General features: G+C 38.8%; 1 protein-coding gene across 1 annotated transcript in view; it reads right to left on the bottom strand.

Annotated features, from left to right (window-relative positions):
- LOC141443295 (protein obstructor-E-like) overlaps nt 1–14,211 on the bottom strand; it is a 50,551-nt gene extending 36,340 nt beyond the window's left edge. Inside the window, exon 1 of the mRNA XM_074108562.1 lies at nt 14,103–14,211. The gene's annotated coding sequence lies outside the window, so the exon portion shown is untranslated. The remainder of the gene's footprint in view (nt 1–14,102) is intronic.
- Between the last annotated feature and the right edge of the window lie 242 nt (nt 14,212–14,453).

Below are 14,453 nucleotides of genomic sequence, written 5' to 3'. Positions count from 1 at the left end.
ATAAGTATACCAAATTTCAAGTCAGTCCAACTAAGTTGGTCGAATTTAACTTGCAAGATCTGATTACAGACAGACAGACAGACAACGGGACAGGTGAAACTAAATAAAAGCTTGTAAAAAAAAATTACCACGGAAATGAGACGGTTGAAACGCTCCAATAAGGTTCTCTATCGTTTGCCCGAATGCATCGTTTTCTAGAATTTTCATTTGCCATAAAGTAATTTATTTCTGAAATAGTAATTTCTTCAGAGTTGATATTAAACTAACCTAACCTAACCTACTGCATTCTATATGATGACATTTAAAAAAACCTGAAAACAGCACGCTTCTATATATTTTATGGCAAACGTTGTTATGGAAAGTGAAATTCGGGCAAGTAAAGGTAAACGCTCCAATAATGATCCGAATACTGAATACCTGCTTGCCATTCAGATCTTCCCACGGGATCGATCGGGATGTACGCACGTTCATAGTCAAAATACCACAAACAGGACTTATCACGCTAAAACACACGAGTAATTTACCTCGACGTTTCGACCACATTACAGTGGCCGTGGTCACGAGTAGGCTGAAGTGTGTAGGGTGTCAAGTCAGCCTAGCAGCGCGAGTCCTTCGAACTACCCGCACTTGATCACAAATAGTACCGGCACTCGTATCACAAACTACCCGCACTTGGTCATATTTATTTGTCACCCCATCACACCGACACAACACTAACAACGAGCGTCTCTCCGAACATTCATCCCGACGGCGACACTTATTTGTAACAGGATTCCACGAAGATGAAAGCTTATATCCATAATTATTACTCGTGTTTGTTTAGCGTGATAAGTCCTGTTTGTGGTATTTTGATTGAGTGAAAATCACGAATGTTTAAAACGTTATACGCATGTACAATCCCATCTGACGGTTATAGACATGTAATTTTGCACAGATTTTTCCATGCAACGAAATGGAGACCGCGGTACACTTGGTAGTTTTTATGGATGAGTGCCGTACCGGAGTGACCGTACTCGATAGCGAAGGCGTAAATTATTTGTACGGTCACTGTAGTCTTATGGTATTGATACTGTACGGTATGTATATGGTACCTATTAGGTCTGTTCAGGCAACAAGGCCACAGTGTATTGGCTTGCCTTGCACAATCTGCTTAGCATGCGTTTGTCGAACCGAGTGCTGTAACACCAGCTTAATGGTTGGGCGAGGCGGAAAGAACCCAGAGGTGACAACAGGTTTGACTCGGCTCTCTGCATGGCAAATAGATTGTCGAATTTGTGCTTGACTTGTTGTTAACAGACGAAGCGTAAGAAAACGGTTAAGTTCGTGTCGAACTACGTATAATACGTAATGGACGAGTGTCACTGTAATATACGGGGTGCAGAGTAGGTAGTGAGAATATTTTTACAAGAATTTTTGAAGAAAGATTTATACGGCATGTAAACTGAGTATGTAAGTTCTGCTAAAAAAAGAGCTTTTTGCTAACTGTATTTGAGTTGTCATCCAACTTACATAGTATATAGCAAATTACAAGTCAATCCGACCACTGGAAGCGGTTCAAAATGACCTTCCAAGATTTGACCCAACAAACAGGGCAAGTTAAACAAAAGCTCGTAAAAGCATGGATTTCATGTTTATGTTGATTCAAGTCCTAATTTCGAAAGCTAGTTAACCGCGTAATTATCATTAGTTATTCCGCCAGATATGGTCAAGACGTTACATAGATGTTGGCAACTAAATTGGTGGTTGGCCAACCTAAATGATCAGCAATAAAGGTCAATTGACTGTAAAAGATTGTACGTCGTTTGTTTTTCGGCAATTTTAAAGCTTTAATGGTTATGAAATAGGCGTGTGATTATTTTCTTATTTAATAAAGTTTATTGGTTCTTAAGGTTCCGTAGTAAATTATTATTATTATTATTCCCCTCAATGGCGGCCTTAAGGCTTGGGCCAATGTCAGTTAAATTAAAGATAAATGTTCTTCTTCTTCACGTTGTACGGTGATTGTAGTTTTTGCAACCTGATAGCAAATTTTTTTTAGCATTGATAGTCCCTGAGCAAAGCCGCGGACGGACAGACAGACAGAGAGATATGGCGAAACTATAAGGGTTCCGTTTTTGCCATTTTGGCTCTGGATCCCTAAAAACCCGAAACGCCTCCAAAATAACTAAAAAAACGAAAAATAACTAAATATGTTTCAGGATGCAATTTTAACTTTATTATTGGTATGGCTTAGTAGAACATTGCCTAACAGTAGATATTGTCTTAGTAATCTATGTGTGAATGACATATATTACTTTTTATTTGGCATTCGTAATGTGAACATAGAACAACTGATCGTACCTCAAACGAAATGGAACACTTTTATAAGACTTTTTGCTGGCTGTATTTTAAGTGCAATAGTGTGGCGTCGTAGCAACTTGACTCCCACCGGGTTGCTTAAATTTTTTACGAGACGTTAGTCATGATAGATGTGTGTGCCAAAAGTTGTGCACACTTAACTCAAGCTTTTCACTATCCGGGATGCGTAGCGCAAATGATCACTCTAGTGTAAATATCCAATGCAAATATTTTGGGGGTGAATAATCGATCTAGTTGGTCGCATAACTCTAAGGAAACTCGGGTTTTGGAGTTTTAGTACTACATACATCGTCATCAGCTGGAAAACGCCGACTGTTGAACAAAGGCCTTCGCCTGGCTCTGTGCACGACATCAGCGCCACCTAGCGTCCGTAACTTTTATGGCTCTGATGCTCTGACGTTTTGAAATTTCATCGCGAGATTGTGACAAAAATCAAACTTTTAACGTATTAATTTATAATACAAAATTACTGTGATACCGTGATTTGGGTTTATTCAAAAAGTGTGTTTTATTTTCGTTATGTCAGAGTTTGTTTACTTCATGTTTGTACTTTTACTGTAAAACGAAAAGATAAAGCTATCTTATTGGTTTCTTTGAATAAAAGTAAAATTATATAATTGTTCTTATATCGCTAGTAATAAATTAAATATATCGTTTTCAGATCAAAATGAGTATCATTTTGAAGACCGGTTTTGTGAGTATCACTCAATATAAAATTTCAACCACAAACCGTTTCATAAGGAAAATTGTTGCTGGACTTGTCCGAGATGTAGAGGAATTAAGAACAAAACAGGGACAGTGTTTAATAATTCAAGCTCGCATCATAACACAAACATCTATTACTAAAATTAGGTAGTTAAAGTCTATACAAATTGCTTTGTTAATGACAGATTCATATGAGTATGACAGATGACAGAGCCAGAACTATTTCTACTTTTGGCCACCATGAGCGCTGCGATAGATTTCATCACCCCCACCTAGTACTTCGCACCCTCCCAATACCGCTATATAGGAATGTTGACGCCATTAAAAAATAATTCGAAGACACGACTCCAGTAATAAAACGCTTAATTTTAGATTGGTACGGATTAGCCCGAAACATGTCGAGCTAAACTCGATTTAAGATGTGATTATCCTGGTCATTACATTTAATATGAGTGAGTCTCACGGTAGTTTCATGTTCAAGATTTACAATAATTATCATTTATTTCACAATACGCCTTAGGTATTAATGTCTTCTTGACAATAGATTTGAATTTGGTATTCGTGACATCAGTAATAATTTTTGGAAATTAATAAAAAAAAAACCTATGCAATTTCCCAGAAACGACTTTTTGGTTGTAGTTCTCTGGAAAAACACATGTTTTCGTATTTTAGCTCGGAAGACGCTAGGTTTCCCAGGTACTTCCTCAAAATTAGACCATAGTTTTAACGCAATACAACTGTGTAAGGCATAGCACATATACGTGTAAAATTCACTCGAGGCATATCATAAACAATACCTGCCGAAATATTCGCTCACTCCCACAAAGCCCAACAAAAATTAGGGAACAAAGTTAAATCACCTTTGATAAAACGCGGCCGAACCTTTCTGTACCTCAAAGGACGTTAGATTTTAAGGAACGTTAAAAATATGGAGCAAGAATTCGGGTCCGCTCCAATGGACAATTACAAGGAAGGGAGGGAAACCCGAAGCTTGATACCCACTGTTAGGATGCTGATACACTTGGCGGGATATAATGCTTTAGAATATCTAGTTGGCCATTCTCATTTTTCTGTGCATTGATCTAAATACCGTTTCATATTTTTTCCTGCATAAGCGACATGGTGATTAGACTGTTAAGCGTACAAATGTGAAACAATCAATTTTGATTTTATTACCGTGTCATTATTGTGAAAAAAAAAGTAACGGAAATTAGATTGGTGATATTTTAGAGGTGTTGATAAACTTAAGCATTCACTTGTAATGAGCATAGCGAATGTTACATTATAACAAATTAAATTATAACAATTAAATTGTAAAAGCTCACAAAACAAACAGGCCCTATACTACGAAGTGCAAAATTCGAACTTCGTATCTTGCCGTCTCGCTTATGCTTATGTTATTTAATACGAGAGTGAGACGGACGGTACGATACGAACTTCGATTTTCGATTTTCGTAGAAGCCCACCAGGAGCGAGCATTCTAACGAAGTCCTAGCGAGCATTCATGCAAAAACGACGGAAAGATTGGAGCTTTTTGCCAAGCATCCATCCTACAACAAAGTGACATTTTGGCAAGCAATAACTAGAGCGTTCCCTTGAATTTATTTTTTATTTTATTTATTCAGGAGAACAACAGCGTTACAATTCATTTTAATTCTAATTTGGAATGGAATGGATTTTTTTTGACGACATAAGGGTACCCCGGTTTGTTTTGTTAATATTTTAATAGTTCTTTTGTGACTAAGAGTTTAAATGTGTTTCTGACGGAATAATCGTGTAATGTTCACAGCAATGCATATTTGGCTCTATGATAGGCTCTGTTCTTTGTTCTGTTATAAGTGAATGCTCCAGTTAATCAGCACCTTTTATGGTCTCTAACCATTACACCGTATCATACCTTGACCGTAACAGCAACGTGTCAGCAGGCAAAAATATATTCTTTGTATTAAGATTGGTTTTTTGAAATCTTATTGTATTTTTTATTTCAATTCCAAATTTTTACTTTTACGGTCATCCCGTAAAACCTAAATTGAAAATACAAACTGAAATATAGATGCACAGAAAAACCAGAAAAATAAGACCATCACTGGGAATCGAACCCAGGTCCTCGGTAATCCGCACCGCGTGCTACATCGCTACACCACTGATGGTCAACGGTACCGACACGAATTTCCCCTATGCACCTCATATCTCAGCTTGTTTGTTTCTTATTTAGCCACTTAAGCAGTGACGCTAGCGACATCTATGCCGTAGCCCTCATCGAGAACTTTTTTTTTTTTTCGGCACTCCATTGGAACTAACCGCTCACCCGGGCAAGAGATATCGTTACTAAGCAATCAAATTATGATTGGTTTTTTGGAATCTTTTTGTAAGTATTTTTTATTTCAATTCCAAATTTTTACTTTTACGGTCATCCCGTAAAACCTAAATTGAAAATACAAAATATATATTCTTTGTATCGAAAAGTATGAGACCATGCCCATTTCCACGTCTCTTAACCATCCGTCGCCGTCGCGTGTCATGTATGCGCTTCACATTCCGTTCCTGACACGGTATTACGGTCATGGCATGATACGCTGTAGTGAATAGAGACCTTTAACCGGGAACGGTAAAAGCTGGTTCTACGTTAGAGTATAATTTTAATCGCTTCCCAGTGTATCTTCAGCCTGAATTTCCAAGCTGAAAATACTTCCCTAGCTGACACAACGTACCTTTCGACCATTGTGCAGCAACAATGCCATGGCCATGAATAAACGCTCTGGATTGTTCCTTCGCCCTTAGCTCACACAAAAGGGCATGATGAGATTTTCCCTTCAGCTCGTGGAAACATGGTGGAAAGTCCTCGTGTAACGTTAGTTTGTACGGTTGCGTACAGTGAGAAAAATAACACCCCTCTTTTTCGTCGGGGGTTAAAAAAGGGCACGAGGCGTCACGTGCAGGCAACACCCGACCATCTGGGGGTGAGTACACTGGACATGAGCGCAAGTGTCATCGTGATGCTACTAAAATCATCTGTAGACGATGCCAAGGCCCAAGGCCTATTATTATACTAGACAGTAACCATGAATACATGACAATAAAGCGTGTAAATATCTGGTACCGCACTATTTCTAGCCGGTAGGACGTGTCAGATATTTTTGCGCGCTCCGCTGGCTGATATTATTAAAATATAGATGCACAGAAAAACCAGAAAAATAAGACCAGCACCGGGAATCGAACCCAGGTCCTCGGTATTCCGTACCGCGTGCTATACCGCTACACCACTGCTGGACTTATTTTTTTATAATACGTTACTTATTATCATTCTATTTATAACACACCAATTTTCTCTTCATATAAAGTGTTACCACGACGTTACATACAACTTGTTATTGACTTGATTCCGCTATAAATATACCATAAACGCGACCAACTTACATTTACAGCCGAAACTATCGATGATAAGCCGAAAAACTAAATTCGAACTACAAATATAACTTTGCAGAACCACAAGTTCCACTTAAGGCGGGAAATTGAGGGTGAAATCTCCTGAAATCAGCCTTGGGTGGAAAGGGACGGCTGTACACGTTTGTATAGCGGCGTCTCTTTCTACGGGGAATCGTTCGATGTCCCTGGCTTGAAATATTAGTACTTGTTTATGTTTACATCTGAAGTATGTATTAATTTCCCTCGGTGATCAGCAAAGGCATGTTGCAGAGACACCGACTGTGCGATTATTTGTTGCGTTTATGCAATTTTAAGTGGGTCACTTTATAAGGTTATGTTAGTTGATTACTTGAAAGTATGTTAGTGTATTTTCAACTAGCTGTTACTCGCGGATTCGCTCGTGCGAACCATTAGGTTTGGTAGTTGAATTTTGGTTCCGCGTTTTTACTAAATTCCCACGCAAATTCTCGAAAAATACACCGTAAGATTCATTTACATTGTATGACCCCTGTAAAAAGTTTGTCTCCTGACGACACTGGGCGTTTAATGTTCATAAATCAAAATTTTGACTTGGTCGTCAGGAGGCTATAGATTTAGCGATATGTACCGATATTTTTGAGATCTTCCGGGAATAAAAAGTAACCTGGATGTTATTCCCAAGATCCAGATATCTAAATGCCAAATGTCATTCTAATTCTGCCCGCCGTTTTAGCGAGATAAACACATATTTTTGCATACAAACATTCACAAACTTTTGCATAGTAAGTATAATATTAGTTGGATATGATATGATAATGATACCCGGTTGTATTTGTTACTATACTTGCTAAGTTCGTATGTAGTCATAACCAACTATTTAAGTAATAGTACATTGCGCATTAAGGGGCGTAAAAAGGGGATTACTAATGAGAGTCTATTAGATTAGAAGCCCGACGCCGGAGGCGGAGGGCTTTTAATGACTCGAGTTTGTAATCCCCTTACGGCCGTGTATAATTGCGAGGAAAAAATGCAAAAAATTAAATTATTTTGTGTCCATACACTACACATCTCGGCAAAAGAAAGGCGCTAAGATAACAACTGAATAAAATAATGGCTACCCGCCAATACAAAGTTCGTTACGTACCGTCCCTCTCACTCTCGTATTGAGTAATATTAGCTTCTGGAAAACGATATGAACTTCTTCTCTTCAGAGCAACACAACCGTACACCATGCTACCAGATGTTAGTCTAACATCTGGTAGCTTGGACTTACATCTGGTGGCAGATGTTAGACTAACATTTGGTAGCATGGTGCATGGACTAACATCTGGTAGCATGGACTTACATCTGGTGGCAGATGTTAGACTAACATCTGGTAGCAGGCTCTGGTTGAGTTCGAAACGCGTCAGTGTAGTGTGGCGGTGGTGATTTGTTTGTGTGATTTTTGTGTTTTCTTACAGTGTGGTGGTGGAGGAACTGCATGAACACGCATATTTTGCACAAACTTAGCTATAATAAGGTCGCGGGTGAGCAAAGAAATTCCTTTAGTTCATCAATTAAGTTTTGTTTGTGGCAGACCTTAAGCCTCAGAGGTTTGTGGGGGCCTTAATCACGTCACGTTTGCAGTCACCTTAGAGAATTTTAATTCGACAAAGTCACTTTGCCTTTGATCAAACTAGATGTAATAACATGTACATTAAAATTATATTTGAAGGGAACAGGTTAGTTTTAAGATCCTACCTTGAAATTTTGTAACTGGGACCCAGGGTCTCTACTACGAAGTGCAAAAGTCGAACTTCGTATCTTGCCGTCCCGCCGACGCTTATATTATTTAATACGAGAGTGAGAGGGACCGTACGATACGAACTTCGATTTATAACTGTTGATTGATTTAAACTTTATTTTCTCCACACAAATTTAAACGGATACAAACAAGAAACACATGTCATGTTATACTAATACAGTTAATGGATACTGTCGTTTTTGTGTTCGAAAATAGACTATGACATGTCCGTGGAGCTATTTAAGCATCTTGTTGACCCAAAGCCACACCCCGCATTTTTATTTAGGTAAGTATAAACTAATCAACATAAAAAAGTTAAAAAGGCTCCGATATTGTAATTTCCAAGTTCAATATCTAAGAAACTGGCAAACGAGCAAGAGGTTCTCCTGATAGTAAGATCCATCCCAGCCTATACACGTCCCACTGCTGGGCACAGGCCTCCTCTCATAACAAGAGGGCTTGGGCCATAGTTCCCACGCGGGCCCAGTGCGGATTGGGAACTTCACACGCACCATTGAATTGCTTCGCTGGTTTGTGCAGGTTTCCTCACGATGTTTTCCTTCACCGCAAAGCTCGTGGTAAATTTTAAATGTAATTCCGCACATGAATTTCGAAAGACTCAGAGGTGCGAGCCGGGGTTTGAACCCACGACCCTCTGCTTGAGAGGCGATAGGTCAAACCACTAGGCCACCACGGCTTCGGGGGTAAGAGATCACCACCGCCCATAAACTGCATCACCAGCTGCAGACGCGTTGCCAACCTAGAGGCCTAAGATGGGATACCTCAAGTGCCAGTAATTTCACCGGCTGTCTTACTCTCCACGCCGAAACACAACAGTGCAAGCACTGCTGCTTCACGGCAGGATTAGCGAGCAAGATAGTGGTAGCAATCCGGGCGGACCTTGCACAAGGTCCTACCACCTGCAAAGAGTGCAGATGAGACAGATGTATCTCACTATAATCTCAATATTTACCACAGCGGAGCGTGCAAAAATATCTGACACAGCGGAGTGTACAAAAATATCTGACACAGCCAACCGGCCCTAAAAATGGAGTGGTATCGTTACAGATATTTATGCACGCTTTGGTGTGTCAGATATTGGTGTTGGTGACTGTACAACAGCCTATTACCTTGTACAGTCAGCAGCAGAAGTGGATGAGCAGTTACGGTGCACAAAATGATATACACACGACTCTACTGTCAAGGTAATAAGATAGTAGATACAATCCGTGAGCTCTTAGAAAAACCTTCGGGTTTCGGGGTAAATCGGAAGGATTCGTTAGTAGAAAACTTCGATCATCAATAAAGGTAGAAAATGACAATTGTCTTTTTGACTTAGTAGCAATCTATCACGCGAAGAGTGCACTCGTTGTGTATTGATTGATTTATATAGAGCAGTTAAAGCCACCACTTACATATTTGGGGAGTCAATTTAAACAGGGTATTTCTGTAAATAGCCAATCACGGGAAATTGTTTATACAAATATTTTGTAAAGAAGCTGAAAGTTTCAAGAAAATTGTTGATCGTAAATATTTATAATAAGGTTCAAGACCGAGTTATAGAAGCAACGGGGATTTCGGTAAGTACATTAAAAAGTATTAAACGAAAGCAGACCAAAAAAAATCATTTGACATACCCAAGGGAAGCAAATACAGTATAACAACAGCTCTATACATATACTTCCAAATAAAAGTAGTGTGTTAAGGCGGGGTGTTCTGTATTTAAATTAACGATGGAAGAATTCGAAAATGCTGATTTTGTTTTATTTGTATCATGACAAAAAGTCATATTGTGTTAAAATTAGAAAAAGAAAGAAACTTAATATTATTACAGTAAGGTTTATTTTGTAATGACGGTTATTCTTTACATAACTTTTTACGGTAACTTTGAAAAGTTTTACAAGTTGATAACAGAACAGAACCGCGTATCACGATCGCGTGTCATCGGCAATACCCGAAGCATGCTTCTAAAATCCGAAGGTTTTTTTAAGAGCTCACGGAGTGTACTCGTACTTAGATTTTGAGCATCATAACGCACATCTACTGTGGTCTACTACCCTAAAAAAATCGTTTGCATGTCATAAAACAATAATGCCAATAGACGTGTCTGTCAAGTTGAAAGTTCTACTTTAGCGACATATTCGTTTGATAGGAACTTGTTTAAAAATTGATAGACCACTTATTTGGCTGATGGTACCTAAAGCCGCGGGCGAAGGTGTCGTTCTATAAAAGCGCACGGTTGTGTTATGCGATAAAGCTGCGGTAAACGCAATGCGTTTGACGCACATTAATTTGCATCAGATAATTTAATTACCAAACATTGTCTTACGTGGTTAAATTAGATGTGCGTCAAACGCAGCGTTTATCACATAAAACAACTGAGCGCTTAAAGCATTATAGCACTAAGTTGTATTTACATATGACGGCATAGCGTTTGTTTTAGCCGATTTGTCTAATGACGAACCTGATGTGCCACTTTCTACTAGCATTATGCGGACGGATGACATAACAGTGTGAACTGAGTGTGTGTTTTTACATATGCAACTCGGATCTCTTACTCGATCATGTTAGGAATAACCCGCTAAGTACCGGTCTAACTCGCTGAGGGTTTCGTTGAATACCGTAAACTGCTTCAACTTTGCCTCCTGGCCCCAACATTGCCTGATTCGATTTAGAGTCGATAACTTAGCACTCTTATAGGTTTTAAACTTTTATCTACACGGGAATTATTATTATGGGGGGATAAACGTTTAAAAACCTAGAAAGGTGCTAGTTATCGACTCTAAATTGAATCAGGCAATGTTGGGGCCAAAGGGCAAAGTTGAAGCAGTTCACGGTATCCAGTGTTACGAGTAGCAGGGCGTTCTTGTAAGCAAAGTTGTACGCGTCGTGGGTTTATTTTAGATGGTTACTATAGCCATGTAAGGTTTCAGATTTTTCTTATTGATTGAGCTAGTAAACGTCCGAGTGCTCGACACAATTATGCCCAATAGATGACACACTGCTGTCATCTCTAATGCTAATGAGATAAGATTAAAAATGCCAACTATTGGGACAGTGACGAGCACTTGTACGTTTACTTTAAAAGCTTTATAACAAATTTTAAGTTTTTAGGATAACTGGGATTACCAGACTGATTCGCCGGCAATTTTTACGGAACTTTAGGTATTTTAATTAACGACTATCTTTTGATTGCTTTAAATTAGTTGGCAATTTGTTTTTTTTTAACGTGACTAACAAAACTTAGCACTTTACGACTTAATTTTTTTTAAATTATAAACTACTTTTACTTTCACTTTCCAGAATTAGTTAACCTGGAATAAGCAAAAAAATAGGACTTTTATTACACGTACTAACCCCTACAATGCACAGCATAAACCACTGGAGCTAGAAAGTTAAAATTTAGCAAACAGCTTCAACTTTGCCCTCTGGCCACAACATTGCCTGATTTGATTTAGAGTTGCCATACTATTGTCTCATACCAAACGCATACTTCAGAAACTTTACTACTATACCTTGACAACTTCGTACTAACTACACTCGGTCGATCTCTGTCGTAGGGGCCTCTTCTCCCTTTATCAAGTTTTTTATTAGTTTTTTTAATAAGTGCGGCAAATTCTAACTGCAACAGGGCCCTACCAAGTGTCGCATACCTTGAGGTACCAATCCGAGCCTACATACGTCCCACTGCTGGGCACAGGCCTCCTCTAAGAACAAGAGGGCTTGGGCCATAGTTCCCACGCGGGTTCAGTGCGGATTGGGAACTTCACACGCACCATTGAATTGCTTCGCAGGTTTGTGCACGTTTCCTTACGATGTTTTCCTTCACCGCAAACCTCGTGGTAAATTTCAAATGTAATTCCGTACATGAATTTCGAAAAACGAGCCGGGGTTTGAACCCACGACCCTCTGCTTGAGAGGCGATAGGTCAAACCACTAGGCCACCACGGCTTACCTTACCTTGAGGTACTTAACAATATTTTGAAAATAGTTTTTATAATCATCTACATAACTAAAAATTTCATCGTTTATAGTTTAACTTCGACGAGCAGAAGCAGGCCTAAAAGGAGGTGGCGGGACGATTTGGAGCGATTCCAGCCGGACTGGCGACATTTTGCCGATTATCAAACATAGCTAAGAAATTCGCCTTCACATAAAAACCGTTTTGAGAGCTACGTGCCACGGACAGAGAGAGACAGACATTGGCATCAAGCTTGTAACACCCCACTTTTAGCGTCGGGGGTGAAAAATTATTTTCTGATGAGTAACTAAACTGTTGTCTTGCAAGGCAACACAAACAAACACAATTTGACAAGACAATTTGATGTATACAATTTGAAGAAGTACCTACATTTTTCCTGAGTTTTCCATTGCCCTTGCTATACCTATCTTTCGGAATTGTTCGTCTTATACCGGGTGTGGCCTGTAATACGAGCAAATAATTAAAACATAGATCGTACCGTGGTGGCCTAGTGGTTTGACCTATCGCCTCTCAAGCAGAGGGTCGTGGGTTCAAACCCCGGCTCGCACCTCTGAGTTTCTCGAAATTCATGTGCGGAATTACATTTGAAATTTACCACGAGCTATGCGGTGAAGGAAAACATCGTGAGGAAACCTGCACAAACCTGCGAAGCAATTCAATGGTGCGTGTGAAGTTCCCAATCCGCACTGGGTCCGCGTGGGAACTATGGCCCAAGCCCTCTTGTTCTGAGAGGAGGCCTGTGCCCAGCAGTGGGACATATATAGGCTGGGATGATGATGATGATGAGATCATACTCGTCAAACTGTACACCATTAGTTCAGCGACGTTTAAAAATAATGGAGTCTTTAGATTTTCCCTTTTTCATACAAATTAAATACTGTAATAAATGTACGCCATCCTAGAACCCAACTGACGTCGCACACATCAAGCATTTCGCTTTACATTGCTTCTTCGAATAAACTTTAAACTGTAATAAAAACTAAAAAAACTAATTATTTTTAAAAGTTGCTGTTGCTGGTCCTTCTCAAAAATAATAAAAATTGTGAATATGTTACTAATTTTCATGTATTTTTTGGTTTATTTGTGTACATTTTATTGTTTCTGTGTCTTCTGTATTAGTGAATAAATGTCTTCTTTCTTTCTTCCTCAAGGTCTCAAAATAAGCTGATAAGCTCGTTTAGGTACCTACTTAATTGTTATAACAAAGAAAACTTCCGAAACCGTAAATGTTAGATATTTTTTTATTAAAAAAAATATTTTTGGTGTTTATTTCTAATTTATTTATTTCGGTACTAGTGGCAAATTTATTATAAGTTTTAATTGTGATTATAAATAAGCATGATTATAATTCGCATTGCATCTACAAGAGCCACGTAGCTTAAAAAGAGTTGTTTTATTAAAAACATGAAACCCCTGTTACATAATCCTTTTGACTGTTTGGATAGTCGTAAGCTTATGAAAATATGGTTTTATCTAAGTTTAAAACTAATTACGGAGACCAAGTATCAAGATTTTAAATTACAAAAGTATAAGTTTAATTGAGCTTAGACTGTAAGTTAGCCGAAGCGGCCATCGCTCTGAGCACGACTTCAAAAGTAAAAGTTTTTATTCCAGAAACATCGAAAATGTGATTTCTATGCTACTAAAGAAAACAAGCCTTTGAAATTTCTAATATTTAAACGTGTAGTCGAAATCAAACACTATGATTTCAAATTGTCCACAATTTTTTAAAAGTAACGTCGAATTTGTTTTCTGTGCAAAATTAAAAATAGAAGAGCGACTGCAATTGAAAAAAGAATCCAGTTTTTTATTGAACAAAAATACAGGCACAAAACATTCGCAGCCGTTAAAAATAAAAAATAAACTCACGCAATTTCTCGTGGGGCACTGCACCGTTCGATATTCAAACGCGACTGAAATGTCTGTACACGGTACGATACTGCGGCTCTCGCGCAGGTGAAGTGAACGCCTGTCGCCACTCTTGTTTCGCTGTACTAACCGCACAATTGCGAACACCTTGCTGCCACCAAGAAAACAAACTAATTATATACCTCTTTAAACCAGCAGGTGTGTTCTTCGTCGTGTGCATTGAACTTTGCGGACATTTAAATGTAGGTATTTGTTATGCTCATCGGCGCTACGCGCTGTGCATGCAACGGTTTCAAACTATTGATAATTCTGAAAAGAACTAACTTAGAAATATTAACTTAACAACTTCGA

The sequence above is a fragment of the Choristoneura fumiferana genome, chromosome Z (assembly GCF_025370935.1).
Source record: "Choristoneura fumiferana chromosome Z, NRCan_CFum_1, whole genome shotgun sequence".
Lineage (NCBI taxonomy): Eukaryota > Metazoa > Arthropoda > Insecta > Lepidoptera > Tortricidae > Choristoneura > Choristoneura fumiferana.
This window is presented reverse-complemented; position numbering and strand designations above follow the sequence as displayed.